This window comes from Macaca mulatta, chromosome 8 (assembly GCF_049350105.2).
Source record: "Macaca mulatta isolate MMU2019108-1 chromosome 8, T2T-MMU8v2.0, whole genome shotgun sequence".
Lineage (NCBI taxonomy): Eukaryota > Metazoa > Chordata > Mammalia > Primates > Cercopithecidae > Macaca > Macaca mulatta.
Window position 1 is genome coordinate 153,343,950 of NC_133413.1, and position 26,784 is coordinate 153,370,733.

Genomic DNA, 26,784 nt, shown 5'->3' on the forward strand with positions numbered 1-26,784 from the left:
TTTGACTATTAAGCTAGGTTACAATCAACCTCAAGGACTCAGATATAGTTTGCTTTAACACTAGTCTCACCAGAGTTATCCATGGTACTAGCTTTTCCAAAGAAATAACTAATTTATTGATCGTATCTAATGCATACATAGTTTCTAAATCATTGTTGGATATAAAATGCTCCAGGAATCAATGCTCAGTGCCTCAAAGTAAAACCAGCACTCAGGAAAAAGTTTAATCCTCTCAGCAAGGCAATTTACTTCTGCAGAAGGGTGTCACTCCGTCAATCAAGATCACAAGTGCGCACAGAACAAAGGAGACGGGGGTTTTATCCTTAATGCAGTCCCTGTCTCTGTGTCACTCCCCCATGGGCTGGGGTTGGACTGCACAATCTGAGCTGACCCGATTGGCTACTTGTATATATTTTTCTAAATATAGAAGGGGAGGGGGATGTGAGGTATGAGGTGGAGCGTGTGAGACGTGCAGTTTCGGGGGAACAATGGGTGCGGGTAACCAAGGGAACAGGTGTGAGCTGATTAGAGCTGGCGGGAAGGGGGTAGGCTGTTTACAGTAACTAGGGGCATGGAAGAACCAGAAAGTTGAGTTTGAGAATAAAGGATAAGGAAGTTAACAGGCTAAACCTTTGGAAGAGAAACTCAGAAAAATTGATTGAATCTTACATCATTAACTTCTCTTTAATTTCCATTCTATTATTTTTTGCACTTTCCTGTTCATTCTGCAACTTCTTGTGATGTATACTTAGTTCATTAAAACTCAACATTTTTTGTTTTCTAATATATGAGGTCTACCCAGTAACCTCGAAGTGTGCCTTAGATGCACCCTGTGAACTTTGACGTAGAGCCCATTTCTCATCATTTAGTTTATGTTTTCTGATTTTCCTTTTAATTTTTGAAGGGGGCCTGCCCCTCCACACCTGTGGGTATTTCTCATCAGATGGAGACAAGAGACTGATATAAGAAATAAGACACAGAGACAACGTATAGAGAAAGAACAGTGGGACCAGGGGACCGGCACACTCAGCATGTGAAGACCTGCACCGGTGCTGCTCTCTGAGTTCCTTTAGTATTTATTGATTATTATTTTTACTATCTCGGCCCAGGGAGTGTGGCAGGAGAACAGGGTGATGGTGGGGAGAAGGTCAGCAGGACAACATATGAGCAAAGGAATCTGCGTCATAAATAAGTTCAAGGGAAGGTACCGTTCCCGGATGTGCACGTTGGCTAGATTTATGTTTCTCTTCACCCAAACATCTCAGTGTAGTAAAGAGTAGCAGAGCAGTATCACCGCCAGCATATCTCGTCTCCAGCCACAGGGCGGTTTTCTCCTATCTCAGAATAGAATGAATGGTCGGCTTTGCACGAGACATTCCATTCCCAGGGACATGTGGGAAACAGAGGCCTTCCTCTTATCTCAGCCGCAAAGAGGCCTCCCTCTTTCACTCCTCCTCCTCAGCACAGACCCTTTATGGGTGTCAGGCTGGAGGACAGTAAGGTGTTTCCCTTCCCACGAGGTCATATCTCAGGCTGTCTCGGTTGGGGGAAACCCTGGACAATACCCAGGCTTTCTCGGGCAGAGGTCTCTGTGGCTTTCCACAGTGCATCATGCCCCTGGTTAATAGAGAAAGGAGAATGGCGATGACTTTTACCCAGCATACTGCCTGCAAATATATTGTTAACAAGGCACATCCCGCACGGCCCTAAATCCCTTAAACCTTGATTCCATACAGCACATGTTTCTGTGAGCACAGGGCTGGGGCTAAAGTTACACACAGATTAACAGCATCTCAAAGCAGAACAATTTTTCTTAGCACAGATCAAAATGGAGTTTCTTATGTCTTCCTTTTCTACATAGACATGGCAACAGTCTGATCTCTCTTCCTTTCCCCTACAATTTTTTTCTTTTTTTTGAAACAGAGTCTCTGCTCTGTCACCCAGGCTGGAGCACAGTGGTGCGATCTCGGCTCACTGCAACCTCTGCCTCCCGGGTTCAAGCAATTCTCCTGCCTCAGCCTCCCGAGTAGCTGGAACTACAGGCACCCGCCACCATGCCCAGCTAATTTTTTGCATTTTTAGTAGAGACAGGTTTCACCGTGTCAGCCAGGATGGTCTCAGTCTCCTGACCTTGTGATCCGCCCACCTCGGCCTCCCAGAGTGCTGGGATTACAGGCCTGAGCCACCACGCCCGGCCTTTCCTTTTAATTTCTTAGGTGACCTGTGGCTTATTCATAAATATTTATGTTTCCTTATTTCCAAAAAGAGCAAGATTTTCTGTGCATTTGCTAATTATTTCTAGTATAATTACACTGCAAATGCAGAAGCCGCTTTGTATCATTTCAATGCTTTGAACTTTGTAGATACTTTTTTTATGGCTATTTATATGATCAGTATTTGTAAATGTTTGCACATACTTGCCTGGGACCGGGATGGGGAGGTGGTAATGAAAGGAAGTTGGCGGGGGGGGTGCGGGAGGAAGTTGGGGAAGGAAGGGGTGGGGACAAGAGGAGAGCCGGTGGAGGCAGAGAGGGGAGGAGGGGCAAGGAGGATCAGGAGTGCAGTGGGAAGGAGGAGGCGGTGGAGGGATTGGGGGAGGGGGAGGCAGTGGAGGGATTGGGAGATGGGGAGGCAGTGGAGGGATTGGGGGAGGGGGAGGCAGTGGAGGTGGGTTGCCTGCTCAGCCTGGGCCCCCTCCTCTGGGCCTTGCTGTGAGCCCAGCCCACTCCGTATACTTCCCCTGCTGGGTAAATTAGAGGAGAGCAGGGTGGTCACCAGGGCAGCCCTCAGCCCCCACCTCCCACCCCTCTCAGCCAGCCTGCTGGCTAGAGAGTAAATGTGTCCAGCCCAGAGATTTTGACCTTTACTATTATTATTATTATTATTATTATTATTATTAACTCTCAGAGTCTGGCCTGTGGCCTTCAAGGGGTCCCAGCAAATTCCCCAGGGTGGGGCTCAGAGACAGGAGGGCCTTCCCCAGGCCACCCCCACCCTACTACATGTTTCCTTCCGAGAAACTGGATTTGTCCTCTTTCTTTAGCGTCTCGGCTTCCTTGGCCTTTTTGGGAAGGGTTTGTACAGACCTGCTTATCGTGCAACAATAGACATTTCTCCAAAGAAGATACACAAATGGCCAATGATTTCTGTTTGATTTTTTTATTATTTTTGTCTCTCTGTTAAAGTTGTCATTCTAGCCACTTATTGTTTTCCTCATCTTGTTGAATTGTTTCTCTGTATATATTTTTTTGAAGTTTACTGAGCTTCTTTAAAATAGTTATTCTGAAGTCTTTGTGAGGCAGTTCATATATCTCCATGTCTTTAGGGTCAGTCTCTGGGACTTTATTTTGTCCTTGTGGTAACATCACATTTCCCTAATTGTTCTTGAGTTTTGTGATTGTTTATCAATGTCTGCACATTAGAGAAGTATTTCTGGAAGTATTCCAGTCTTCACAGTCTGACTTTGTCTGAGAATGCTTTTCAATAGTAAGCCTGTCTAGAAGTTTTGGTCAGGTCACCTGGTGTGGTCCCTAAGCCCGTGACTTCTGCAGCTGTTACAGCACTAGGGGGTGCCCTAAGCCCAGGATCACCACAGTCAGCACAACACTGGGCTGGAGTCTTATGGCCACCAAGTCTGCTGGAGTGCTGGTGCACACCCAAAGCCTATGACCAGTGAGCTTAGCACAGCTCTGGTGCATGTCTAAAGCCTGCAGCCACCGAGGTCTGCCTGACTGTGAGGTTTGTCCAAAACCCAAAGCTGTTGTAGTTGGCTTGTGGTGATCCAGAAGAAGCCATTGGCTTTTTAAAAGATAGATATAGATAGATATAGATACAGATATAGATATAGATATAGATATAGATATAGATATAGATATAGATATATCAAGGCAGAGAAATAATTCACAAAAGGGAAAGGAGAAAGTCTCTTTCCTTTTTGCACCAGGGACATTTAGTCTTTTCTTATTTTTTACTTGTATTCACTCTTACAATGTTACCTGCAGAATTTTACCTAATGCTTCACAGTTTTGCAAAGCTGGGATTGCCATTCTCTTGATGCTGAGAAATCAATACCTGCTTGAGCCCAAAATTGCATAACATGTACATAGCTAAAAACTCAGGATTTGAGCCTGGATTTCTTTCTCTTTGCCTACTACGATCAAGGATATTTGAACCGTGGCCAAGAACTACCAATTCTGAAATCAGCTTCCTCCCTGGGCAGGGGTCTCTGCTGGCCCTAGAAGTCAGACAGGATCTCACAAAGAGGTGGGGACCTGACATATGCTTGGATGAAGAGAGAGCGAGCCAGGCAGTGTGGTTTGAATGTGTCCCCTCCAAAATTCATGTGTTGGAAACTTAATCTCCAATGCCACAGTTTTGGGATGTGTGGCCTTCAGGGAAGTGTTTAGGTCATGGTGGCCCCACTCTTATGAATAGACTAATATGCTATTAAAATGGCCTGTGGGAATAGGCTCTCATTCTTTTCTGCTCCTCTTCCATATAAGGACACAGTGTTCCTCCTCTCTAGAGGAGACAGCAGTGAGGCACCTTTTTGGAACAGGGATCAGAACCGGTTGGCACCTTGATCTTGAACTTCTCATCTTCCAGAACTGTGAGAGAATAAATTTCTGTTCATTATAAATTACCCAGTATGTGGTATTCTGTTGTAGCAGCATCACAAAACAGACTAAGACACCAGGGAACCCCCAGGATCAGATAGAAAGGGACACCCATACCTCCAGTCAGCCCTGGAGTAGGAGGCAGAAGGACACGGTGGACAGAAGCACCCAGGCCCTGCCCCTTTCCTCTAGGCCCAAGGCACACTGCAGCAGTTTTGTCTCATTTCTCTCTGGTACTCAGTGAGTGTCCAAAAAAAAATGAACATTTGGAATGTATGAATGAATCGATGACAAACAATGACTTAAGATAAACTGAAAATGTTGGATGAATGCTGAATCTACATTTAACTGTTTTTTCTAGTTTGTCTAACACTTCATGTATTTGCACTTGTATTGCTGTTTATTGCCCATTCAGTCATTTTTTCACTCATTCACTCACTTGCTCACTCAGCATATGTTGCCTGCCCACTTGGTCCCATCCCTGTGCCAGAGGGTATGGCACAGACTCTGTCTCCTCCTCTCCCTTGGTCTCTGTCTCTGTCTCTGCCCTTCTCTGCCTTGGTGCAGCCTAAGAAGCTGTTCTCTTTCTACAAGGCCTCTCCCCCAACACCTACCCAGGGCATGATGGCTCCTTGCCCTGAGCTACCCTCATGGAGAGGCTTGAGTCAACCCCCATCTGTCTGTCTCAAAGTGGGGACTGGTCCCTACCCTGCGAGAGGTCTGAGCTCAAGGGAGAGGCAGTTTCACTGCTGGGGGCAGGAACCCCTCAGAGAGGATAAAGGACTAAGAAAGATGTCCCAGAAGCTGTCTGGATCCTTACTGCACTCCTCACTCACAAACAAATACACATGCAAAGACTCATGCACATATGCACATACACACTTACACATGTACAGACTCACATATGCACATGTACACACCCATGTCCACACACACAGCCTTCTCCTCACAGCCTCAGAGCACAGTGGACATTACAGAAGGGTCTCCAAGTGTGGGCACTGGGCAGGCTGTGGAAATCAGTGAGAACACCCTCTACTTCACCAACAAGGAGACAAGGACCCAGAGGATAGCCAGGAGCCCGGTTTTCTTGTCTCAAATCAGGTTCATTTTAATATAATATCCAATTCTCAAGCTATCTGTAATACAAATAACTCTGTTCCTTATAGAAACTCCTGATCAGCCATTTATTAAATGAATGCCATGCATAGGGGCTTGTGCAGTGCTTTCCAAACTGTGGGTTTGGCAAGTATAGTGGTGTTTCACAGTAATTTTTAATGAAAAATAGAAAGGAATTAAGTAAAACTGAATAGAAAACATCAGGAGCACCACATAGAGTAGGGATTTGTATATACCAGTCATGATATTAAAAAAAAAAAATATATATATATATATATATATATATATATATATTTTTTTTTTTTTTTTTTTTTGAGACGGAGTCTCTCTCTGTCGCCCAGGCTGGAGTGCAGTGGCGCGATCTTGGCTCACTGCAAGCTCTGCCTCCCGGGCCCATGCCATTCTCCTGCCTCAGCCTCCCGAGTAGCTGGGACCACAGGTGCCCGCCACCACACCCGGCTAATTTTTTGTATTTTTAGTAGAGACGAGGTTTCACCGTGTTAGCCAGGAAGGTCTCGATCTCCTGACCTTGTGATCCGCCCGCCTCAGCCTCCCAAAGTGCTGGGATTACAGGCGTGAGCCACCACGCCTGGCTATAAAATATATTTTTTACAGTGGGTCTTGGTCTAAAACGTTCAGAAATGCAATTGCTAGGGCTTAGCCCACTGCAGGATGATTGAGGAATGTCCCTGTCTAAGAAGGGGAGGGTAGCTACACAGCAAGTCTCAGTGTCAGCAGGTGCATTGAGCAGGTTTATCCTTGACCTTGGTCATGGGATCACTGACTCAGGCTAGTCCTCACCTATTCCAATTCTCAAAAACAATTATTAGCACAGACCCCAGATCAATGTCCGGCTCTGGGACTGTAGAAGAATTCTTGGCCAAAGATCAGGGAAAGTCGCTTCTCCTTGCCAGGTCCTAAAGTCATTAAATTAGTGAAAGGTCAAAGATCCATGAGACATACATTAGATAAAATAGTTTTATAACAAAGTCAATTTTTACATCTTCTCTCCCCTCTTGTAGCATCCTGGAAAGTACGCAGCTCAGCCCGCCTTCCATAGACAACCTGCTGTGGGGAGTGTTTACAGAAGACAGGGCCAGCTGCCGCATCCTTGGGCCAGCAGCCACGTTCATGCAAGGGCCCCCTGCCGCGCCCTGCCCACCACTGAGCAGGGGAGAGCACTAGAGTTGGGCCATTCCTGCCCGGTGCCACCTTCCCAGTAGGCAGCCATCAGCCTGGCTGAGACTTTCTTGAGCTATTCTGCAGTCTGAGATTTCTCCCACCAAATGCTGCTTCCTTCCCTCTCTCCTTTCACGGGGTCAGATCTGCATTATGACCTGAAGGTTCTTTCCACCTTCTCCTTCCACTTTATTCTTCTTCGCAGGCATCCAACCAGTAAGTCTCTTGCACTTCTAATTCTCTCCTGGGCTCAGTTTCCCAGAGCACCCAAATGACGACCCTTCCCTTTCTTTCTGCTGGAGTCTGAATGTTTCTGCCCCCCACCCCGCCAAATTTATATGTGAGATCCTAACTCCCAGTGTGATGGAGGTGGGGCTATTGGGAGATGACCAGGTTATGAAAGCGAATCTCCTCTTTTATAAGTGCCCTAGGAGCCAGAGCCAGGCACAGTGGCTCACACCAGTAACCTTGACACTTTGGAAAGCCGAGGCAAGAGGGTCATTTGCCTCCAGTTCAAGACCAGCCCTAGCAACACAGTAAGACCCTGTCTGTACAAAAAATCAAAACGTAGCCGGGCCTGGTGGTGGCAGCCATACTCCCAGCTATTTGGGAGGCTGAGGCAGGAAGATCACCTGAGCCCAGGAGGTTGAGGCTGCAGTGAGCTCTGATTGCACCACTACACTCAACCTGAGCAACACAGCAAGACCCTGTCTCAAAAATAAAAAATTAAAAGAGGCCCCAGAGAGCTCCTTTGCCCCTTCCACCATGTGAGGTTGCAGTGAGAAGACAGCCTTCACCAGACACTTAATCTGCCAGTGCCTTACTCTTGGATTTTTCAGCTTCCAGAACTGTGATAAATAAATGTCTATTGTTGATAAACCTCCCAGTCTGTGGTATTTTTTGATGGCAGCCTGAACAGACTGAGACAGAAAATTGGTTCCAGGAATGGGGTGCTACTGTAACAAATAACTACAATGTGGAAGCAGCTTTGGAACTGGCTGATGAGTAGAGGCTGGAAGAGTGTTGAGACACATGCCAGAAAAAGGCTACACTGCCATTCTTTGTTGTTTTGTTTTATTGTTTTGTTTTGTCTTGTTTTTGAGATGGAGCCTCTCTCTGTCACCCAGCCTGGAGTGCAGTGTCGTGATCTCAGCTAACTGCAACCTCCACCTCCTGGGTTCAAGGGCTTCTCCCGCCTCAGCCTCCCACGTAGCTGGGACTACAGGCACACACTACCACGCCCTGCTATCTTTTGTATTTTTAGTAGAGACGGCATTTTACCATGTTGGTCAGGCTGGTCTCAAACTCCTGACCTCAGGTGATCTGCCCGCCTCGGCCTCCCAAAGTGCTGGGATTATAGGTATGAGCCACCATGCCATTCTTTATTAATGTTTGGCCCCATTCTTTGTTAATGAAAAAATTATTCAGCGGTACTTGTTAGAGAACACTGAGAAAGACTTTATTCAGGACTGTTGTGATAGGCACAGGGACCATGACAATGGGATCCTGCAGTGGGAGAGAGATGGCTCAACTCTGAATACAACCTGGCCAAGTAGGGATTACAGCCGAGGAGCAGGTGGGATTGGGGGATGGAAAATGACCAGGAGGAAGCATCAGGGGTGAGGGGTTCTGGTGAAACCCCCTAACAGGATGCTGAAGGCAGGCCAGAGGACCAGGCCTTCCCTGGGGGGTGGTGGGGGATGAGGAACCTGATCAGATATTGAGGAAGATCAGATATGGAAGGGTGGGGCAGGGGGGATTCATGATCAACTGACTTGGCTAAAACTGGACTTCACAAGGAAGGGCACAGAGGGGTCTAGAAGGTTCAGGAGCCTGACTAAAGTTTGATCAAGCAAAGAAACTTTGTCATCTTAAAGCCATTTCTGGTGAGGGCCAGAAAGAAGAGAGCAGAGTTACAGAGAACTCTTCAGTCTTCTTGGTGGTCAGGCGCAGAATTTGCTAGAAATATGGACAGTAAAGGACATTCTAATGAGGTCTCAGATGGAAATGACTGGAAACTGGAGGAAAGGTGATCTTTGACATGAAGTGGCAAAGAACTTGACTGAATTGTGCTCCTGTCCTAGTATTTTGTGAATGGAGAACTTGCACAGGAAGAAATCGGGTATTTGGCTGAAGACATTTCTAAGCAGAGCATTAAGGTGCAGCTTGGTGCTCTCAAATGCTTATAGTGAAATACATGAAGAGGAAAATGATTCAAAGATGAAGTTTTTAGTCAAAAGGGAATCGAAACTTAAAAATCTGAATAATTCTCAGCCAGCTCATGCAGAAAGGAATGAGAAAGCATGTCCAGGAGAGAACAAGGGTGTGGCCAAGCCACCGCTCGATGAGGAGATCAGCACAGCTCAGCCACCTCTGCAAAGCCAGGTGCTGTCCATGGAGACGGTGAAAGAATGAGCCCAAAGGCTGATGGTTTGGAGATCATGGGACTGCCCCATCCATTACAGACCCAGAGTGCAAGGGCCCCGGAAATAGAATGACTTCAAAGGAAGGCTTTGCCTGGTCTGGTGGGATGCACCCCCTAGACTTCCTTGCAGCCCTCCTCACTACCCCAGTTGGGCTCCAGCAGGTGCTGGTGGTCTGTGCGCCCAGCAAAGCTGTGGGGCATGGCTACATCCACCTAGATTTCAAGGGACGCCTCAGAAAGCTGGGAAGCCAGAGAGAGGACCACTGTGGGGCAGAGCTTCCACAGAAAGCCCCCACTAGGGCAATGCCAAACAGAGCTGTGGAGTCAGGGCCGCCTCCAAGACCTCAGAGCAGTGGAGGATAGTAGCATATGATTTCACACCTCCAGACTCAGATACAGAACATGCAGAGCTGGGGCCGCCACAGAACAGCCGTAGGGGCTGGGCCTAGGGACAGAGCCAGCGGGCAGGGCTGCGCCCACTGTCTCTGAAAGGTGGATCCCTCAACTGCCCGTGGGATGGGAGACCAGCGAATTAGGCCAGAAAAAGACTATTCTTGAGCCTTACGACCTAATGCTGTTTGCTTTATTGCCTTCGTCCTTGCTCAGGACCTGTTACCCTTTCTTCTTTCCTATTTCTCCCTTTTGGAATAGGCGCATCTGTCCTCTGCCTGTCCCACCCCTGTTTTGGAAGCTCACGTCTTGCTTGCTTCTACAGGCTCACAGCTGGAGGAGAATCCGCCTCGGGATGAATCGCACCTTGAGTCTCACCGAGCTCTGATTTACATGATATTTAAATGAGACTTTTGGGCCTATTTGAGTTGATGCTGGAATGACTGGAAACTTTTGGTCTGTTAGGATGGAGTGAATATATTTTGCATGAGGAAGACATGAATTTTGCAGGGCAGAATGCTATTGTTGGAATGTTTGTGTCCTCCCAAAATTCCTGTGCTGAAATCCTAGTCCCCAAGGACAGAGTATCAGGAGGTGGGGTCTTTGGGGAGGTGATTAGGTCATGGTGGCAGAGCCCTCATGAATGAGATTTGTGCCCTTATGAAAGAGGGCCAAGGGAGCTCATGCACCTTCTCCCATGTGAGGCCACAGTGAGAGTGTGGCATCTGTGAACCAGAAAGTCTTAGCCAGACAGGGAACCGCCAGCGCCTCGATGAACCAGAAAGCAGGACTTAGCCAGACGCAGAATCTGCCAGCGCCTTGATCTTAGACTTCCAGCCTCCAGAGCTGTGAGACGTAAGCGTCTGTTTTTTATAAGACACCTGCGCTGTGGTAACCCTAACAAACTAAGACACCTTCCTTCCCCTTCCCCTTCTCTTCCCTCCCCTTCTAGCATAGAAGAGACAGCCAAGGGGTTGAGGACACGAGGACGTGATGGAGATTGGGAAGCTACACTGGGGCACAGGCTGGAGCCGGCAGCTGCACAAAGGTGTGGACCAGAGGCTCTGGTTTCCTAGGACATGGGGAGTGGCAGGAGTGCGGGGAGCCCCTCAGAATGCAGGCCATTGGGCCCCATTGCCAAGGGGTGTCAGGGAAGGGGCACAAAGTGAGTGGACAGAGGCCATCAGTGTGATAGGGAGATAAGTAATGTTAAGCAAACAAGTAAATATATTCAGGATAAAGGAGATTGAGTTACGCCCTGCTGGGGAAGACATTCACAAACACAGAATTCTGAGAGGCTAGAAAGAATCCTGGGGTGTTGGTTGAAACTGAGAGTACTGGTAAGAACTCATGGCTGTTGACTGGATGCACAGATACAGAGATACTTACAGATGTGTGTCGTGTATGGATAAACACACACATACTCCCCAGGCTGTCCACTGAGAGGACCCAGTGGCATTAACACCCTGGCAGCTATGAGCAGACCTAGTGCCCAGACCTTGGTTTCTAAACACCGTCCTTCACTAAAAGGAATGATTCCAGGGCCGCGCAGGAAAAGAATAAAATGAGCCTGGGACATTTTTTGTGCCATAAAGTACACACTTAGTCAATGAATGATATAGGCATGTCAAAGGGACACAGGGGGCCAGCCCGAAGGGGCTCCCATGCCTAAATCAGAAACCATTTTAACATCAAAAATAAATAATAATTGGCCGAGCATGGTGGCTCATGCCTGTAATCCCAGCACTTTGGGAAGCTGAGGCGGGTGGCTCAGTTAAGGTCAGGAGTATAAGACCAGCCTGGCCAACATGATAAAACCCCATCTCCTTAAAATACAAAAACTCACTGGGTGTGGTGGCGCATGCACCTACAGTCCCAGTTACTCAGGAGGCTGAGGCAGGAGAATCACTTGAACCTGGGAGGTGGAGGCTGCAGTGAGCCGAGATTGTGCCATTGCACTCCAGCCTGGATGACAGAGTGAGACTCACTCTCTAAATAAATAAGTAAATAAAGGCATTTCATGGATTATAGCCCTCTGAATAAAATAGGAACCCACAAGTTAATAGTGTACATGAATGAACCTGGAAGATGAGAAAACTCACATTTTTTTTTTATTATACTTTAAGTCCTAGGGTACATGTGCACAACGTGCAAGTTTGTTACATATGTGTACATGTGCCATGTTGGTGGGCTGTACCCATTAACTCGTCATTTACATTAGGTATATCTCCTAATGCTATCCCTCCCCCCTCCCCACAATAGGCCCCGGTGTGTAATGTTCCCCACTCTGTGTCCAAGAGTTCTCATTGTTCAATTCCCACTTACGAGTGAAAACATGCAGTGTTTGGTTTTCTGTTCTTGTGATAGTTTGCTGAGAATGATGGTTTCCAGCTGTATCCGTGTCTCTACAAAGGACCTGAACTCATCCTTTTTTTATGGCTGCATAGTATTCCATGGTGTATATGTGCCACATTTTCTTAATCCAGTCTGTCACTGATGGACATGTGGGTTGATTCCAAGTCTTTGCTATTGTGAATAGTGCTGCAATAAACATACGTGTGCATGTGTCTTTATAGCAGCATGATTTATAATCCTTTGGGTATATACCCAGTAATGGGATGGCTGGGTCAAATGGTATTTCTAGTTCTAGATCCCTGAGGAATCGCCACACTGTTTTCCACAGTGGTTGAACTAGTTTACAGTCCCACCAACAGTGTAAAAGTGTTCCTATTTCTCTACATCCTCTCCAGCACCTGTTGTTTCCTGACTTTTCAGTGATCACCATTCTAAGTGGTGTGAGATGGTATCTCATTGGAAAACTCACATTTTTTAATAGTCACATGTCAGCTAATAAATGCAGAAGAAATTATAGAAATGAAGGTTCATCCATGAGCAACTCTCCTGGAGGTGGCTAATTTGGGGTGGTTGTTCGAGCGGTGAGGCTGCCGGGTGGATACTTAAAGAACAGGACACTGGTGCAATCCAGAATGACTCCCACAAAAGACCAATCAATTACAAAGGGAAAAAGGAAAATCTCAGGTGGAGAAACCTGGCTGACCCCCACAGGACCAGGGGCCAAGGCTGGCATCCGAGAAAGAATGATGGCAGGGAATGCATGTACGCAGTGTGATGAGGCAAAGGCAGTGACCACTTCGTGGAGAGACAGAGGGGACATGGGAGCTCTTACTACCTCTCTGGAAAGTTTTAAGTAAGTGTTGCTTAACATTACTCATACAGATTACATAGATAAATGATAGATAGATGATAGATAGATAATTGACAGATGATAGATAGCTTGATAGATAGATAGATGGTAGAATAACAAAACAAACACTTGTAAACTCACCACGCACGTATGTCCTATTTTAACATTTTGACATAGTTGCTTCTAATTCTTTCAAAGACATGATTTGGCCGGGCGCTGTGGCTCACGACTGTAATCCCAGCACTTTGGGAGGCCAAGGCAGGTGGATCACCTGAGGTCAGGAGTTCGAGACCAGCCTGGCCAACATGGTGAAACCCCGTGTCTACTAAAAATACAAAAATTAGCCAGGCATGGTGGCATGCGCCTGTAATCCCAGCTACTCGGGAAGCTGAGGCAGGAGAATCGCTTGAACCCAGGAAGCGGAGGTTGCAGTGAGCCGAGATTGCGCCGCTGCACTCCAGCCTGGGCGACAGAGCGAGACCCAGAGGTAACCCCATCCTTCACACGGGGCTATCCTTGCCCTCCAAATGTGTCTGTATCTTTGCTAAAGATGTGCTTGATACACAGTGTGTCTCAGGTTGGTTTGAAAATGTTACATCGTGGCATCCCCTACGTGCGCCTGTTTGAAAATGTTCCCTCAGGGCATCCCCTACGTGCGCCTGTTTCACAACGTTACAACGTTACGTCAGGGCCTCCCCTGCGTGCGCCCGTTTGAAAACGTTACGTCAGGGCCTCCCCTGCTTGCGCCCGTTTGAAAACGGTACGTCAGGGCCTCCCCTGCGTGCGCCCGTTTGAAAACGGTACGTCAGGGCCTCCCCTGCCTGCGCCCGTTTGAAAACGTTAAGTCAGGGCCTCCCCTGCGTGCGCCCGTTTGAAAACGTTAAGTCAGGGCCTCCCCTGCGGTCGCCCGTTTGAAAACGGTACGTCAGGGCCTCCCCTGCGTGCGCCTGTCTGAAAACGTTACGTCAGGGCATCCCCTGCGTGCGCCTGTGCGGTTGCTTTCTCACTCGCCATTGGGCACGTGCTGGCAAGGATGGTGGTGCAGGTGGTGCAGGTGTTAACCTGCCTCCCGTATTTGCGCCCTTGTAGTCCACGCCCCATGGATCTGGGTGGGGCCTATGCTGTAGTTCTGCGTCTGAGTCTCACGAGGGCTGGGCAACTCGGTCTTACACCTCTTGGAAGCCCGAGGCGACCATGGATGAAGCCCGGCTGCCCCTCTAAAGACACCAGGTGGAGAAGCCACGTGCAGAGGGAGAGAGCCTGAGGCTACATGGAAAGAAATCGGGGAACCCTGCTGACAGCAGGAATTGAGGCCCCAGAAATGCAACTCCAGCAGAGCGGCTCCGGCCAGCCCCCAGCTGTCCAAGCCACAGCGCCACCAGGGAGGAAGGAAGCCAGCACGGACGTTCCAGCCCTGCCACCTCGCAGGCAATGGGAGGACCTTCCATGTGTGCCCTCCCCACCGCTGTGCACAGAGCTCTGTTCGCCCCGGAACCTCCCCAGTGCTCGGTGTGGTTGGTCTCCTCAATTTTATACGTTTTGATGAATGTGCTGATGTGTCTTGTGCTTTGCATGGCATTTCCCTGATGTTAATGAGGCTGGACACCGTTTCATGTTTATTGGCCATGGGACAGCTTCTTTTGTCAAGTGTTTGTTCAGTTCTACGCACAATTGCCTCGCAGGCTGCCGGTCATTTTTTCATTGGTTTGTAGAAATATATATATACACACACACATACACACACACACATATACACACACTCACAAACAGAGAGAGAGAGAGGCAGGAGGAGAGAGAGAGAGATGACTCAATTTAATATGTTCATTACATACTGCCAGGGTTTTTTGTTTGTTTTTTGTTTTTGAGACGGAGTCTCGCTCTGTCGCCCAGGCTGGAGTGCAGTGACCGAATCTCAGCTCACTGCAAGCTCCGCCTCCCGCCATTCTCCTGCCTCAGCCTCCCGAGTAGCTGGGACTGTAGGCGCCGCCACCACACCTGGCTAATTTTCTTATTTTTAGTAGAGACGGGGTTTCACCGTGTTAGCCAGGATGGTCTCCATCTCCTGACCTCGTGATCCGCCCGCCTCGGCCTCCCAAAGTTCTGGGATTACAGGGGTGAGCCACCGCGCCCGGCCAACTGCCAGGTCTTATATGCTACTATCTTGTTGGGGATTTCTGTTTATGTTCATCAGTGAGAATAGTCTGTAAGTTTATTTTTTTCTTTGTTGAGTTTGGGTATCACGTTTTCCTGGAGCTGAAACATGACAGGTGGAGTTGCTGTTCCCATCATGTCTCGGCTCTAGAAGAGTTTGTGTGAGATGGGTGATATTTATTCATTAAATGTTAAGTAGAATTCACTGGTGAAGCCATTTGTGACTAGAGTTTCCACTGTGGGAAAATTTTTAATGACAGATCCAATTTCTTTAACAAACATGGGGTCATTTGTCTTTCTTCTTCTTTAGTTTTGGTAAGCTGTAATTTTCTAGGAATTTTTCCAGCTCGTAGGAATTTTTCCAAATCATCAAAACTTTCAAATTTGTTAGCATGTTCCTTGTGCTCTATTTTTTAATGTCCACAGATCTCCAGCGATCTCCCCTTTTCCTTCCCCATCGCAGGGTGCCTTCATTGTTTTCTTGGTCAGCATCACCAGAGATTTACAAGTTTGGGGCATTTTCAAAGAATCGATAGTTGACTTTTCTGGCCCTCAGTGGAAGGTGTGTTCTGAAGGTGTCTCCTCCCTGTGTCTCTAGCTCTCCCTCTAAGGACGTTTCAAACACCTCTTCTCATACCCATCAGCTCGTCTCCTGAGGAAGAACACTCTTGATTTCTTTTGTATGAGTCTGTGTTTATTTCACCTCTGTTCTTGGAGAGTATTTCCACTAGGAATACAATTTAGGTTGGCAGTTAATTATTTCACTTAACAAGTAAATTCTTTCAACATTTTGAAGATCACATTCCCTTGTGGTTTGGCTTTTGTATTTCTATTTCGAAGTCAGATGTTTGCATGATTTGTGTCCTTTTGAAGGTAATGTGGCTCTTTTTCTCCATCTATTAAGTATTCTATTCATCTTTGGTTTTCTGCAATTTTACTATGTTGTGCCTGCATGCGGTTTTCTCGTATTTACCCAGCTTGGGTTTGTAACAATTCCTGAGCCAGGGCTTTGTATCTGTTTTATTACCTTTATCTCAACATCTTGAGACATACCATAACATCTGTCATAACCTGGTAGCAGGATCCAAAAATTCAATCACAGAAAATGGGGGCAGGTGCCACTACTGTGAGGCCAGTGAAAACAATGTTTTCAGCTACTGACCCAGCCATGTGTGCCCACGGCCTGGGCTTGGCACTGCCCTGTGTGTTGGCCAGTGGCCCATGATGATCAAGTGAGGCTGGAAGGTTGGATGGGGCCAGGAAGCGGTGCAGCCTGAGGTCACGGGGCAGAGTCTAGTGCTGGGTGAGTGGGGAGAGAGAGGACGCTTTGGGCTCTCTACAAGGTGGGGAGCTGGTACCAGCTGCAGCCGACAGGTAACTGTTTCTTTTTTTTTTTTTTTTTTTTTTTTTGAGACAGAGTTTCACTCTTTTTGCCCAGGCTGGAGTGCAATGGCACGATCTCGGCTCACCGCAACCTCTGCCTCCCGGGTTCAAGTGATTCTCCTGCCTCAGCCTCCCTAGTAGCTGGATTACAGGTGCACGCCACTATACCTGGCTACTTTTTTTGTATTTTTAGTGGAAATGGGGATTCACCATGTTGGCCAGACTGGTCTTGAACTCCTGACTTCAGGCAATCCACCTGCCTCGGCCTCCCAAAGTGCTGGGATTACAGGTGTGAGCCACCATGCCTGGCCTCCCAGTTTATTCTTTTACATCTCCAATTATTTAAAACTATATATCATGCAGTGCCTCTCCAAAGTGCTGTTATTCCAAGGTCTCACGGAACCAGTTCTGCCCTTTGCTGTGCCTACAACATATTGCCTTCAGTGGGTGTGTTACCTGATGAGATTTGAAATCGTGAATCTTGAAGCTGTGTTCTGGAAGCCCCTATTTCAGGGGATTCCTTTCCCTTCATATCCAGGTCTCATCTTCTTCCCTGGGAGCCACAGGGATGTCACTAAGGCAAGACCACACTTTGGTGTGATTTATGGGCTTGGCACCTCTGCAAGTATGCAGGCAGTGTCCACTCCAGCCCCAGAGCCATCTGAAGTTCAGGCTTCTGTGTACATCTCAGGGCAGTTGCTTTTTTTCCTACCCAGAAGCCAATACAGGCAAAATCCCTATTCATTCCCTGTTGTGAAGGGTAGCGGTTTCTGTAGTCCCCGCTCCCGCTCCCCATGCAGAGTGTGGCCCTGCCAAGGTCCTGCCTCCTGCAGGGTCTCAGTTTTACGTCCCCCATGACCAGAGCTTGTCCCCAAGACCCTTGGCTAAGCACACCAGACCCCTGCAACGCTGCAGGCAAATGGTCCTGGATCCCAACACCCTCTTTGTTGTGTGGTACCAAGTCACCCCCCAGAGATTCCCCCTTGCTTGTTGTAAATTCAGCGTACTTTTCAAATAATTCAACTTCTTCCAGTATCCTGTAGCTCAAACTTTTGCCAAAAATGAAAGCCTCTTAAAATTCTCTCTTCTTTTATCTTTTATTTCAAAGAATATTAAATAATAGTACTCAAGGCTCGGTGTGGTAGCTCACACCTGTAATCCCAGCACTTTGAGAGGCCAAGGCAGGTGGATCACTTGAGGCCAGGAGTTTGAGACCAGCCTGGTCAACATGGTGAAACCCCGTCTCTACAAAATATATATATATGTACATACACACAATTAGCTCGGCATGGGGGTGCACGCCTATAATCCCAGCTACTTGGGAGGCTGAGGCAGGAGAATCACTTGAACCCGGGAGACGGAAGTTGCAGTGAGCCAAGATTGTGCCATTGCACTCCAGCCTGGGCAACAAGAGCGAAACTCCATCTCGTTAAACAAATGAATAAATAATAGCAGTACTCAAGGAAAATCCAGAACTTGCCTTAGTTTCTCTGCCCCCTACTGGTGAGGCCTCACCCTTTGAATTGTTTCAAAAGCCCAAGCCCGTAAGTTCACCCCATGTGGCCTCTCCCATCTCAGAAGGGACACAGGGACAGCCCAGTGCTCTCTAGGACTGGCAGCTCCTCCATTCTTTATCCCCCACGGATTACGGATGAGGACAGGCCGGCTGATTTTTCTCCTTTCCCCCTTGGGATGCTGAGAGGTGAATTGGCTGCATTCCCTACGAGAGATTTTACAAGCACATTAACATGCAAGGGATAAAGGCAGCAGAGACTCTGGCATGAATTCCCGATGCTTGCAGCTCACGGCTGCCCCCTGCTGGCTGCGTGTGGCCACAGGCTGGCCTGAGCCTGGGGCTTCCTCCGGCTACTCCCCACAAGGACAGGGCAGGAGAGGGTACTCGAGCTGGCTGTTTTTCTGCCCATGGCAAGAGTCCTCTGGTGGGCAACTTTGGCTTGAAGGCAACCTGCTGGCTGGCTGAGGCTTTTTTAGAACTGTGCTGAAGCTGGAAACTCTTTCTATGCAACATCCTTCCTGTGTCCTCTCTCTGAGGGACCCAAGCAGGCCATGGGCCAAGAAAACAGACAGGAAGGCCGGGCGCGGTGGCTCATGCCTGTAATCCCAGCACTTTCGAAGACCAAGGCAGGTGGATCACTTGAGGTCAGGAGTTCGAGACCAGCCTGGTCAACATGGTGAAACCCCGTCTCTACTAAAAACACAAAAATTAGCCGGGCATGGTGGCCCACACCTGTAATCCCAGCTACTCGGGAGGCTGAGGCAGGAGAATCACTTGAACCCGGGAGGTGAAGGTTGCAGTGAGTGGAGATCATGCCACTGTACTCCAGCCTGGGGGACAAGAGCGAGACTTCGAAGGAAAGGAAAGGGAAGGAAAGGGAAGGAAAGGGAAGGGAAGGGAGGGGAAGGGAGGGAAGGGGAGGGAAGGGGAGGGGAAGGGAAAAAAAGAAAGAGAAGGGAAGAAACAGAAGGGAAGAGAGAGAAGGGAAGAAAGAGAAGAAAAGAAAGAGAAAGAAAGAAGGAAGGAAAGAAAGAGAGAGAACAGATAACAAATGGGATTTTGAGACCAGCCAGTCATGGCCTGCCTGGTGAGGGAGGGCCATCTGGAGTGGAAGGTGGGACTTAGATGGTCCCTGGCTCAAGGCAGGGGCTGGTCACAGAGGGTTCACTGGCAGTGGCCTGGGCAAGCACCCCGGGGAGGACTACGCCTTAGCCCATGTGATGGTTCAGCGGCCTGGAGGGTCTTGGGGGCAAATGCCTACAGGCACAGTCATGCGCTAGCCTTCACCAAGTCACACTAACCCTACAAAGGATAATGAGAACACCAGGAGGTGCATAAGCATCAGGAAGGCATGGGCCCCTGCAGAGGATGGGCAAAGCTGTGGGGCAGTCAGGACACAACAGAGTGCGAGCTCAGGAAGCTCTAATGCTCAGCCAAGGCAGGTCTGTGCACCAAGGCTGGGCCCCTGGAGGTGAGACCCAGAGATCCAGGGGGTGGACATCACAGAGTGCCTGCAGACACCCTGACCCCACAGGCAGCAGGTGCATCTGTGCAGCGGCAGTCACCTCCACTCTGGGACACACCTGCCCTCTTGGCCTTGGTGGGGTGACACAGCTTGGGTTTTATTACTGCTGATGTGCTGTCTTGACCCAGTTTTGAGGCCCTAGAGGCCAGTCAGTTCCCTCCTTGAGCAGCCAGTTAAGTCCACACCCAACCACCTCCTCAATGGCCCCTCACACTCCAGGCCACTGCACATCTGCCCAAATCTGCCCCAGGGCCAAGGGCCAGACAACCAGGGACAGCCCTGTGACCCAGAGCTCAAAATCACCCAAATTAGCCAATCCACAGGGAGCCCGAGAAACCCAGCCACCCCACCTGCTGGCCATACACCAGCTGCCCGGCAGCCCCAGCTGGCTGCTACCCCATCCCTGGGTGCCTCATGTGGCCCTGCCTGGACGCCTTCCTTGTTTGGAGCTGTGAGTGACAAAGTACTCTGCTTTTCACCTCTGGAGTGTGAGTGTGCCGTGCCCTACATCAGAAGAACTTTCAGATCCTATATAACGGGTGTCCAGCCCGGCCTCCGGCCCCAGCCCCAGGAGGGCTAGGCAGGGTGTCCTCGCCCAGGGTTGATCTGGGGCGAGGGACCGGTGGCCAGTGCTGGTTCATCATCTTGCCATCTATTAAACATATTCTTAGGCATTATTTTATTGCTTTTGACTCTGTTACATATAGAATTCACTGTTATTATTCCAATTTCTATGATAACTGGTTATGGCCAGTACATAAAAGCAATTTTATATGTTCAATCACTTACCTAAAGCATCTTATTGGTTCTGTAGGTTACGAATGTATGAATGAAGCTTTTGGATCTTCTCAACGGGCATCCCTCTCTTCTGCAGGGAGGGGAGAATGTCAGCACTTCTGGCCTGATGTGCACAATCTCCACCACACCTGCCGGCCTTCGTCTGCCATGAGAACCCCCAAATGCAGGTGGAGTGGCAGCGGTGAAACAGGCATCCCTGACCTTTTCCCAGCTTTAATGCTGATCGTTAATATTTCATCAATTAATATGTTATCTGTTCTTTTTTAAAAAGTAGGTGTGATTTTTTAGGTGCATTATTTAAATTCCATATATTATTTTACTTTATTTTTTGAGACAGAATCTCACTCTGTCGCCCAGGCTGGAGTGCAGTGGCGTGATCTTGGCTCACTGCAACCTCCACCTCCTGGGTTCAAGCGATTGTCCTGCCTCGGCCTCCTGAGTAGCTGGGACTGAAGGCGTGTGCTACCATGCCCGGCTAATTTTTGTATTTTTAGTAGTGATGGGGTTTCATCATGTTGGCCAGGCTGGTCTCGAATTCCTGACTTCAAGTGATCTGCCCACCTTGGCCTCTCAAAGTGCTGGGATTACAGGCGTGAACTACCACACCCGGCCCCCTTTTATTTTAAATAGAAGATTTTATGAGAAATGGCTAAATTTTGTCAAGTACTTTTTTCACTAATTACAACATAATTATGATTTGTGTACTTTAGTGTATTGATGTAATGTATTATATTATGCTTCCAAATATTAAGTCACTGTTACATGTATGCAATAAAAGCTTGACTATGGTGTGCTGTTCCTTAATAAATGACTGTGTATGAATTTATGGTATTTTATTTGGATTTTTGCATCCATTTTATAAAATAAATTGGAATATTTTTCTCATACTGCATCAAAATTAGCTATATAATGTGAATTGGAAAATTTTTCACCTTTTTCTATTTTCCGGAATATTTTAAAAAATACTAGAAGAACCTGTTCCCTACCAATGAGGAGGAAGTCAGCTTTAAAACCATTTGGTGTTGGCACGCTTTGCGCTAACAAATGTTAAACGGACTTGCCAATTTCTTCCTTTTTTATTGATTTACCCAAGTTTTCCGCTTATTCTGGTAATGTATTTCCTCTCAATCTTCAAATTTCTTGCCATAAAATTATACATAATATTATATAATTCACTTCGTCATTTTATTTTTTATAGTCACGTCTTTGTTAAAATATGTTCCAACGTCTTTGATACCCTCCTTTCTAAAGGCAGAATCAACCTTAGAGGCTCACACCCCACACATGGAATGTGGCAGAGTGACACTGTGACTTCAGACACGAGGCTGCGAAGAACACTGCAGCTTACGCTGTGCTCTCTGGGATCCCTGTGTGGAGGAAGAGGCCACTCATGAGGACAGTCGGCGAAGACACGCAGACAGGACCACCGTGCCAAGAACCCAAGGCCTCCCGCCGAAGGGCAGCAGCTGCCTGCCGGCAGCACAGTGTGCCATCTTGGAGATGGGTCCTCCAGCCCTAGCCGAGCCTTCGGACCGCTTCACCCCAGACAACATCTAGGCTCACGCAGCTGGAACCACCTGTGGCAAAGGCTAAAATGATTCCATCTCGGATGCTAAGCCTCCATGTGGACTTCCCATGAACCCTAGTTCTGGGCCCTTAGGTCAAAACAACCTTAATGTTATTGTAAACAAAATCCTGCCCTTACGTGAGTCACAGGCTGTGGTGCAGGTGGCATTCTTGCCTTCTCCTGAGGGTGGACCAGCAGGTGGCATTCTTGCCTCTTCCTGAGGGTAGGCCAGTTGTCTTACACATCCTTCTGAAGCTCCCACTCCCTTTCTGGCTGCTACCTAAGCCCTGGGTCTGCGGGTAGCAATGCATGGATCTCATGGCCGCCCACACGTGGCTTCTGCTCCCATCGCACTGTTGAATGTTTCTTTCTGAGAAACAGGATTCATCGGCCTGTTTCTTCAGCCTCTCAGCTCCCTCAGCCTTTGTGGGTAAGTGGCATAGACCTGCTCACCACGGAGCCCACCCAGCAGGCCTTTCTGAACAACCTATGGAAACTCTGCCATCGTAAATGCTTATTGAGATTGTAAACCTCCAAGTTTTAGAGCAATTATTTTAATGTGACAATAGATAACTAATGCACCAGTATTGTTTTATTTTCTCTCTCCCATTTATTTTCAGCCAGCCAGAAAAAAAGCAGTCTGTTTGTTGAGCTGATCCTGTAAATCTGGTGTTAGTAAAAATGGGAGCCCTGCCTCCCTACTGAGACCAACCCCCATTCCCATCATATCCACACCCTTTACAGCTACGGCAGTGAGTCTCAATCTACGGCAGGCTTAGGAAATATTCACAGTTAAATGCCAGCAATGACTACCTGTTTCCTCAGGTTGGTTTAGGAGACCGTGCAACCCTCTTCTCACCTCCAGTTCCCAATAAATCACACTCATGGCCGCTTGCTGTTTCTATGAATGAAAAGCCTGCATTCCAGGATGAGAACGGCTCCACAATCTCTGCTTGAGTTGCCGCAGAAACACCCAGAGCCCAATCTCCACACCCGCAGGGGAGCCACACTCTCAGGGCTGCTGCGGCCCCCAGGTGCCACCTCCCTATGCAACAGCCTTTAACAGCTCTGCAAGTTCTATGGGGCTGTCCCACGGAGAGATGGGGTCTGAGAAGGGAGCGGTGGCACAGGGCTCCCGCGGCCACGTCAGAAATGCCCTGCAGCTCCCACCTGGCGTCTTCGGAGGCTCCATGAGAGGAGACCAGCCCACGTGGAAAAGTCCAGCACCCTGTGAGCACCACGCTGGAGACACCATGTGTGGCGTCCAGGCAACGGCCCCTGCAGAGCTCCAGCCTCGTGGGTGTCCCATCTTGGACTCGCAGCCCAGTGACTTCCGAACACACTCATATGACAGACTGACTCCCAAAGATCCCTTCCTGAATTCTTGACCCTAAAACATGACCAAAATAAGATGGCTGTTTCCAGCTGTAAGTTGGGGAACGCGTTGCACGCCGACAGAGACACGAGCCCTCCTTCCAAACCACAAACCTACCGTCGCTCCACAGCACCGAAGCCACTTCCAGACACTCTGCTATGAGGAGTCTGGGGAACGTGTTTGGCTTTCTAGTCTCTGCAGGAGAGCAAGGTGTGGCCACAGAGGGCAGAATGGATGTGGTGGAGCCGCCTCTGGACATCCCAGCCTCTGAGTCTCAACCGAGCCAGGACACCATTGTGGGCAAACCCACGCAGGGCTCCTTGCTGTCTCTGAGCTGGGATTTCCACAGTGCTGTGACTGAACACGACATGAGATGTGCACAGGAGGGCTCTAGAACGGCCACCTGTGTGTCTAATTAAAAAAATTTTCATTTTACACACCCTTTACACAGTGCACCAAGAGCCTGGCTCCCAGGCTCACAGCACATCCATGCATGGGGGAGCGTGTGTACACATGCATGCATGCGATGTGCTGCGGTGTGCGTGGTGTGCATTTGCACAAATGTGTGTGCCAGCATGTGGGTGTGATGGGCATGCACTTTTATGTATGGTGAGTGTGTGGGTGTGTGGTAGGTGTGCACGTATGTGTGGGGGTGTGGGGGTGTGGTAAGTGTGCATGTGTGTGTGGTGTGGGTGTGTGGTAGGTGTGCATGTGTGTGATGTGTGTCGGTGTGTGGTAAGTGTGGGGAAAAGGAAGAGAGATCAGCCTGTTACTGTGTCTATATAGAAAGAAGTAGACCTAAGAGACTCCATTTTGTTCTGTATTTGTGATGCTGTTAATCTGTGACCCTACCCCCAACCTTGTCCTTTGCAAGAGACATGTGTTGCGGTGACTCAAGGTTTAATGGATTTTGGGCTGTGCAGGATGTGTCTTTGTTAAATGCCTGAAGGTAGCTTGCTGGTTAAAAGTTATCACCATTCTCTTAATTTCAACTACCCAGAGACACGTACACGGCCAAAGGTCGCAGGGACCTCTGCCTAGGAAAGCTAGATATTGTCTAAGGTTTCTCCCCATGTGATAGACTGAAAGTATGCTGCTAAAAGGTTTATGGAGATGTTTGCATATGCATCTCAAGGCACAGCATTGTCCTTTGAACTTATTCATGTCACAGAGGTGTTTGTTCATATGTCTTACTGCCGATTTCCTCTTTTTTCTTTGATCCTATTGTCCTGCCACTCCCCTGTCTTTAAGATGGTAAAGATAATTATCAATAAATACTAAGGGAACTCAGAGACCGGGGCCGGCGTGGGTCCTCTGTAAGCTGAGCGCCGGTCCCCTGGGCCCCCGCTTTTCTTTCTCTATACTTTGTCTCTGTGTCTTATTTCTTTTCTCAAGTCTCTCGTTCCACCTTACGAGAAACACCCACAGGTGTGGAGGGGCAGGCCACCCCTTCAGTAAGTGTGCGTGTATGTGGTGTGTGTTTAGGTATCTGGCTGTGGTAGGTGTGCGTGTGTGTGGTGTGTGGGTGTGTGGTATAAGTGTGTGTGTGTGTATGTTTGGATATGTGTGTGGTAGGTGTGCATGTATGTGTGTGGTAGGTGTGTGTGGTGTGTGGTATGTGTGTTTGGATTTGGTAGGTGTGTATGCATGTGTGTTTGGTAAGTGTGCATTTGCAGTGTGTGTCTGGTAGAGGTGTGTGTGTGTGGTGGGTGTGTTTGGGTTTGGTAGGTGTGCATTTGTGGTGTGTGTGTGTATGTGTGTATAAGGATGGGTTCACAGTACACCGGGCCTGGCCTCATGAAACCCGTGTTTGGAATATGTGGTTCCAGGTTCATAGCTGACATGGGCGATCCCACATTGCCCCACCCCTGGCTGCCACACAAAGAGAGGTTTCTCCCGCTGCACCTCAGGGGTGCTACTCAGTGCTTTTTCTGTCCGGGAAAGCCTCCCCAGCATCTACCCCACTACCCACAGCCTCCACCTACCTACCACCCACAGTTTCCACCCACTACCCACAGCCTCCACCTACCTACCACCCACAGTTTCCACCCACTACCCACAGCCTCCACCTACCTACCACCCACAGTTTCCACCCACTACCCACAGCCTCCACCTACCTACCACCCACAGTTTCCACCCACTACCCACAGCCTCCACCTACCTACCACCCACAGCCTCCACCTACCTACCACCCACAGTTTCCACCCACTACCCACAGCCTCCACCTACCTACCACCCACAGTTTCCACCCACTACCCACAGCCTCCACCTACCACCCACAGCCTCCACCTACCCACCACCCACAGCTTCCACCCACCACCCACAGCCTCTACCCACCACCCACAGCCTCCACCCACCACCCACAGCCTCTACCCACCACCCACAGCCTCCACCCACCACCCACAGCCTCCACCCACCACCCACAGTTTCCACTCACCACCCACAGCCTCCACCCACCACCCACAGCCTCTACCCACCACCCACAGCCTCCACCCACCACCCACAGCCTCTACCCACCACCCACAGCCTCCACCCACCACCCACAGCCTCTACCCACCACCCACAGCTTCCACCCACCACCCACAGCCTCTACCCACCACCCACAGCCTCCACCCACCACCCACAGCTTCCACCCACCACCCACAGCCTCCACCCACCACCCACAGCCTCCACTCACAGTGGCAGGTGGGCACAGGTGGGCATTCTTCCCCAATCCCAGGAAACCCCAAAGAGCAGATACGCCTTCTAGAGGAGAGGAACCCCAAGACTCCAGTTGGGGAGACTTGCTGGGCAGACCTGGGGCCCCTGAGCAGGCCCAAGGCAGGGAGCAGCTAAGGCCTCCAAGAGCAAAGCAGTGGCCCTGGGCCCTCCCTGAGCGAGTGGAAGCTCCAGGTGTCCTGACAGCCTCCAGGAGCTGAGGAGAGGGGAAGGGCCCCAGGCTGACCATAGCCTCCACATTCATAGCACTCTTTGCTGGCCCAAGCTTCCAAGATGTTTATCTTTCCACAAACAAGAAAAGAACACCCTCAACTGCAACTTTAGTCTGCAGCACCTGGTCCCCAAAGCTAGTCTGTCAGAAGAGGCACATCGACAAGCCGCATTCCAAGTGGACCTTCCCAGGTGCAGAACAAAGGCCAGATGAGATCAACCATTCCTCTGCCTACCTGAGACCAGACGCCAGCAGGATTAACTCTTCCTTTGCCTCCTCTCATCCCCGGCAATGTCTGCCCACGGATTACTGTTGGGCACTCGTTAATGAAACCAATTTGCCTAAACGCCTGCTGCCTCTTCCTGCGCTCCTTCTCCCGGTTAAAGAAACGTTATTTATACTGAACCCCCACAGGCCTCTTCAGAGGACATGGGCCACGGAAGCTTCTGGGCCCACATTTTTCCCGACCATGCCCTCAAGCTGTGGCTCAACAAGCTTCAGCTGATGGAGACCCTGCTTCAGTCTCCCAGGTTGGCCCTGGGTAAAGGATGAGAAACCCCATCAGATGTGAGACGGATCAGACAGCGAGGCTGCGGGTTTTGGGCTAAA

The 26,784-nt window shown here is 49.1% G+C and overlaps 2 long non-coding RNA genes across 2 annotated transcripts; both read right to left on the reverse strand.

Moving 5' to 3' along the window:
* Positions 1-21,361: 21,361 nt before the first annotated feature.
* Positions 21,362-22,830, reverse strand: LOC144330888 (uncharacterized). The gene is made up of 2 exons (XR_013397508.1): positions 22,010-22,830; positions 21,362-21,671 (listed from the first exon to the last, which is right to left on the reverse strand). It is a non-coding gene; the product is annotated as an uncharacterized LOC144330888 (long non-coding RNA).
* A 211-nt stretch (positions 22,831-23,041) lies between these two features.
* On the reverse strand, positions 23,042-26,548 carry LOC144330890 (uncharacterized). Its single transcript, XR_013397510.1, has 2 exons — positions 26,411-26,548; positions 23,042-23,261 (listed from the first exon to the last, which is right to left on the reverse strand). It is a non-coding gene; the product is annotated as an uncharacterized LOC144330890 (long non-coding RNA).
* Between the last annotated feature and the right edge of the window lie 236 nt (positions 26,549-26,784).